We start from the raw sequence: 6,809 nt of genomic DNA on the forward strand, positions 1-6,809 counted from the left end.
TGTGCTCAAATTTGTTTACAACCCTGTTAGTGAGCAGTTCTCCTTTGCCAAGATAATCCATCCACCTGACAGGTGTGGCATATCAAGAATCTGATTAAACAGCATGATTACAAAGGTGCACCTTGTGCTGTGGACAATAAAAGGCCACTCTAAAATGTGCAGTTTGGTCACACAACACAATGCCACAGATGTCTCAAGTTTTGAGGGAGCTTGGAATTGGCATGCTGACTACAGAAGTGTCCACCAGAGCTGTTACCAGAGAATGGAATGTTAATTTCTCTACCATGAGATGGTAGTACGTCCAACCGGCCTCACAACAGCAGACCACGTGCAACCATGCCAGCCCAGGACCTCCACATCCGGCTTCTTCACCTGCGAGATGGTCTGAGATGAGCCACCCGGACAGCTAATGAAACTGTGGGTTTGCACACCAGAATAATTTCTGCACAAACTGTCAGAAATCGTCTCAGGGAAGCTCATCTGCGTGCTCGTCGTCCTCACCAGGGTCTTGACCTGACTGCAGTTTGGTGTTGTAACCGACTAAAGTGGGTAAATGCTCACCTTCGATGGCCACTGACACGCTGGAGTAGTGTGCTCTTCACGGATGAATCCCGGTTTCAACTGTACCGGGCAGATGGCAGACAGCCAGTATGGTGTTGCGTGAGTAAGCGGTTTGCTGATGTCAACGTTGTGAACAGAGTGCCTCATGGTGGTGTTGGGATTATGGTATGTGCAGGCTTGAGCTACAGACAACGAACACAATTGCATTTTATCGTTGGCAATATGAATGCACAGAGATACCGTGACGAGATCCTGAGGCCCATTGTCGTGCAATCAGCCGTGTGTTTCAGCATGATATGCATGGCACCATGTCGCAAGAATCTGTACACAATTCCTGGAAGCTGAAAATATCACAGTTCTTCCATGGCCTGCATACTCACCAGACATGTTACCCATTGAGCATGTTTGGGATGCTCTGGATGTGTACGACAGCGTGTTCCAGTTCCCGCCAATGTCCAGCAACTTTGCACAGCCATTGAAGAGGAGTGGGAAAACATTCCACAGGCCACAATCAACAGCCTGATCAACTATATGCTCGCTGCATGAGGCAAATGGTGGTCACACCAGATACTGAATGGTTTTCTGGGATTATTATTATTTTTTTTAAGGTATCTGTGATCAACAGATGCATATCTGTATTCCCAGTCATGTGAAATCCATGTATTTATTTCAATTGACTGATTTCCTTATATGAACTGTAACTCAGTAAGATCTTTGAAATTGTTACATGTTGCTTTTATATTTTTGTTCAGTACATATTGTATCGCAGTATTCTGATGGAGCATGAAACCAGTGAACTCTGAAGGTAACAGGGCAAAAAGGAGTTTGTACTGAAGTGCATTTTCAAACAGTCATTTTGGACCTGGTGGGGGCAAATCGCTTGCATTCTAGTTGGATCATAATGGCTTGTAGTGCAGTCTACCACAATATCTCATGAATTCTGTTAAAATATTTGTATAATGTATCTTTCCTCTCACTTCTTTGACGTAATCACTGATCTGACATGTGATTGGTGGAAATTATGTTGTGAAGTGACTTTCATTTCGCTTATCCAGTCATGTTCGATCTAGTGATGACAATGAAGGGAGGAAGAGAAGAGGAAGTACAAGTAATGGAATGGGGCTCTGGCCCCGTATTCTGCCATTTAGATCGTAATGAAAATGTTTGGACAGGGGATCTGATCCTAGATCAGCACTCATGTTCTGAGATGCTTTTTTGAATGTGGGCCCTGGCATCTAACCTTCCCAATACAGTCAGCTGACTTTTTGACCTTTCACCCTACCCCAAATATTTGTATAATGTAGTCGCCTTGTCTGAGAGAGATTTACATGGTTATTCAAAAGTCACGCCAGGTTAAGCCTATACGAAACACAGCCCTTATTTTAAGTATTTCTAACATTTCTTATGGGAAAAGTGTATGGTGGAAAAACAATTGGAACCATTTCCCTGTTTGACCGCTAGGTTTTATGGGTATTATGACACCTCTGTTGAAGTGACACTGTTGCAATGGACCAACATGCCATTTGAACTTCCGTTCCCTCATCCCTAGTTATCCGTCCCGTACACTTAGAGTCCACAGATATCCAATTTTGGGTGTGTCCCAATAATCTCTCGTTCCTCCTGGTATGTGCACCCATTCACTACTCCCCACAAATTAAAAGCATTGAATTGGTGTTGGCATGGGATTGAGGTAGTTTCCATACATGTAATTTCCTTTCAAATCCATAAAGGGAAGTGAACAATTACACACTTCAGGAGAAAGGAGATAATTGGGACACATACATGGTCTTTGGATGCCGGGCAGGGCAGTGTCAATGCCATGTGTGGCTACTGAAAACTAAAAGCTTTGCCAGTACACATACAGTACCAGTCAAAAGTTTGGACACAACTACTCATTCAAGGGTTTTTCTTTATTTTTACTATTTTCTGCATTATAGAATAATAGTGAAGACATCAAAACTATAAAATAAATCATATGGAATCATGTAGTAAAACAAAAAAGTGTTAAACAAATCAAAATATATTTTGTAGCCACCCTTTGCCTTGATGACAGCTTTGCACACGCTTGGCATTCTCTCAACCAACTTCATGATTTAGTCACCTAGAATACATTTCAATTAACAGGTGTGCCTTGTTAATTTGATTTGTGGAATTTATTTCCTTCATAATGCGTTTGAGCCAATCAATTGTGTTGTGACAAGGTAGGGTTGGTATACAGAAGATAGCCCTATTTGGTGAAAGACCAGGTCCATATTAGGGCAAGAACAGCTCAAATAAGCAAAGAGAAATGACAGTCCATCATAACTTTAACTCTTAAGGATCGGACCCTTTAAAAAAAAAAAAAAATTCGCCTAAAATGACTTACCCAAACCTAACTGCCTGTAGCTCAGGACCTGAAGCAAGGATATGCATATTCTTCATACCATTTGAAAGGAAACACTTTGAAGTTTTTGGAAATGTGAAATTAATGTAGGAGAATATAACACATTAGATCTGGTAAAAGATAATACAAAAGAAAAAAAACATGCATCCTTGAAATGCAAGAGAAAGGACATAATGTATTATTCCAGCCCAGGCGCAATTTAGATGTTGGCCACTAGACGGCAGCAGTGTATGTGCAAAGTTTTAGACTGATCCAATGAACCATTGCATTTCTGTTCAAAATGTATCAAGACTGCCCAAATGTGCCTAATTGGTTTATTAATAACTTTTCAAGTTCATAACTGTGCACTCTCCTCAAACAATAGCATAGTATTCTTTCACTGTAAAAGCTACTGTAAATTGGACAGTGCAGTTAGATTAACAGGAATATAAGCTTTCTACCAATATCAGATATGTCTATGTCCTGGGAAATGTTCTTGTTACTTACAACCTCATGCTAATCACATTAGCCTACATTAGCTCAACCGTCCCGCGGGGGACCAACTAATCCTGTAGAGGACATGAAGGTCAGTCAATCCGGAAAATTTTAAGAACTTTGAAAGTTTATTGCATTTCTATTCAAAATGTATCAAGACTGTCCAAATGTGCCTAATTGGTTTATTAATAAAAGTGCAGTCGCAAAACCCATCAATCGCTATGATGAAACTGTCTCTCATGAGGACCGCCACATGAAAGGAAGACACAGAGTTACCTCTGCTGCAGAGGATAAGTTCATTAGAGTTAACTGCACCTCAGATTGCAGCCAAAATAAATGCTTCACAGTTAAAGTAACAGACACATTTCAACATCAACTGTTCACAGGAGACTGTGTGAATATGGCCTTCACGATCAAATTGCTGTAAAGAAACCACTACTAAAGGACACCAATAAGATGAAAAGACTTGCTTGGGCCAAGAAACACGAGCAATGGACATTAGACCGGTGGAAATCTGTCCTTTGGTCTGATGAGTCAAATTTGAGATTTTTGGTTTCAACCGCCATGTCTGATGACACTGTCTGTGATTTATTTAGAATTCAGAGCACACTTAACCTGCATGGCTACCACAGAATTCTGCAGTGATACGCCATCCCATCTGGTCTGCACTTAGTGGGACTATAATTCGTTTTTCAACAGGACAATGACCCAACACACCTCCAGGCTGTGTAAGGGCTATTTGACCAAGAAGGAGAGTGATGGAGTGCTGCATCAGATTACCTGGCTTCCACAATCACTCAACCTCAACCCAATTGAGATGGTTTGGGATGAGTTGGACCGCAGAGTGAAGGAAAAGCAGCCAAACAAGTGCTCAGTATATGTGGGAACGCCTTCAAGACTGTTGGAAAAGCATTCCAGGTGAAGCTGGTTGAGAGAATGCCAAGAGTGTGCAAAGCTGTCATCAAGGCAAAGGTTGGCTACTTTGAAGAATCTAAATTCTAAAATATATTTTGAATTGTTTAACACTTTTTTTGGTTACTACATGATTCCATATGTGTTATTTCATAGTTTTGATGTCTTCACTATTATTCTACAATGTAGAAAATAGTAAAAAATAATGAGAAAGCATGAGTAGGTGTGTCCACTGTCGTTCAAGTTCAGGCTTGTGGAGCTCATTTGAGTATTACCATTTTTTGTTTTTGTGGCTTTTGCCAACCTTCACTTGTGCTTGAAACTGTTTTGGGTTTTCGATATACTCGATTCTATATTTAAACAGACACTAACCCTGTTTCACGTGTGTAAACTCACATTGGTTAGGGATTTAGCAACTACCTCTCACAGTCTTAATTAGACGTTCATCCATGTTTCTCAAACGTCAAATTTCATAGTATTTAAGGTTAAATTTAGGCATTAACTACATTTCTTTATGTTAGGGTTAAGTTTAGGCATTAACTCTGAATTCTTAATGTTAGGCATTAATTCTGATGGGTTAAAGTTTGGTATAGGCCTAAAACAAAACAAACGTTATATCACTGGATTCAAACTCGCAACCTTTGGAATCTGAGGCAGATGCTTACACCCATCTACAACGCCTTAGCAAAACCGAAACCTACTTGAAGGTAACAGCTTCTCACTGTTGCACCTAGTGGCCGATTTCCATTAAATCTCCCGACGTCATGGATGGACTGTCACGTCCTGGCCAGTATAAGGTTAATTGTTTTGTAGTTTGGTCAGGACGTGGCAGAGGGTATTTGTTTTATGTGGTTCGGGGTGGTGTGTTTGTGTAAAGGGTGTTTGATTTAGTATTTCCGGGTTTTTGGTTGATGGTCTATGTGTTTGTATTCTATGGTTAGTCTGGTGTGTGTGTTTCTATGTTTGGTTAAGTGGGGTTGGGACTCTCAGTTGAAGGCAGGTGTTGTCTATCTGCCTTTGATTGAGAGTCCCATATATTAGGGTGTTTGTGTGTGATTTGTGGGTGATTGTTCTGTGTTGAGCCTATGCTTTGCAGACTGTCAGTTTATCGTTCGTTTTCTTGTTTGTTGTTTTTATATTCGTGTTGATTTAATTAAATGTTCAAAATGAACAACTGCACACCTGCTGCGTATTGGTCTACCTTTTCCGATTTCGCATTATCGTCAGAAGACGAAGATACTTGTGACATGGACGTCAAATACTGACTTGTATCAAGGGTGACCTGGCTGGGATTTATTGTGATACATAGTTAGGATATTTTTTTTCACACACACACACGCCTGTACTTTACTACTGTCACTCACACACCACTCTGTGGCAGTGAGCCGACTAATTTGCAGCACAGCCGTTTGCACTGTGTGTCAAACCTCAGGGAGATGAAAGAAACCCTGAAACAGCAGCAAGCCTGTCACACTCCTCTTTTCTCCCTCGCTCCTAGACTTTCATTTCTTTCTCCTGCGACCTTTCTAAAACTGCTGATCCTCTGCTTCTTACACCCATCCAATTTCACAATCATCCCATCCTACCACCCACCTCCGACTCTTTCCTGGTCTGACACCCCTCCTATTTTTTTGGCACCCCTCCACTTTTTCCCGTCTTCCCTGACCTATGTTTTATGCTTTGCGTCCTCTCGTGCTCCTTCCCATTTATTAACTGCTATTTTTACGCTTTTATCTATTCTACCTTTTCACCCCTGCCATCCATCTCCCTATTTTTTCCCTTTATCATTGTCTTCTCTAATTCTCTCTCTTTCATATGTCCCGCTCTTACTCTGTCACTCTTACCCCATCTCTCCCTCTCCTTCCTTTGGCACTCACCCCATCTCTTTCTCCTTCTCTCCCTTTTCCCTCTTTTGGCACACACCATCTTTCTTTCTCCCCTCTCTTTTGTTTGTCACTCACCCCCTCATTCCCCTTTCCCTCCCTTGTCACTCTGGAGTCGGTCCATGTCATTTCAGCAAACCATGATATCCACCATTTCAGATTGTTCCCCTTGTTCAGAGAAATTAGTCAATTCAATCTTTATATTTTATTTACCAGAAAGTGTAGAAGTACCATATTTTGACCACTAGATGCCACTGTTCCTGCTATAAATACATCACCACATTTTGTTTGCAACTTTGGGTAGAAAACCATTCAATTTTGCTCATGATGAAAATAAATTGTGTGGTCATCCTCAGTTCAAGCCAGTCCTCCATGAAAGCAATTCAGTTTTTCCTTCACTTAGCAACCTAATGCTTCAAACCAGCTCTTCTTGAATAGTCCATCAAGTGGGAGCTCTCTCAGAGGGCTATGGTGCAATTCTCAAAACGTTAATGGAGAAATAGGCTCGGGACTAAAATGTTGTGACAACCCAAACAAAATAATACATTGCATGGCTGTATTGTGTTTTAAAAAATGTATATATACAGTACCAGTCA

This window comes from Salmo salar, chromosome ssa19, assembly GCF_905237065.1.
Source record: "Salmo salar chromosome ssa19, Ssal_v3.1, whole genome shotgun sequence".
Classification (NCBI taxonomy): domain Eukaryota; kingdom Metazoa; phylum Chordata; class Actinopteri; order Salmoniformes; family Salmonidae; genus Salmo; species Salmo salar.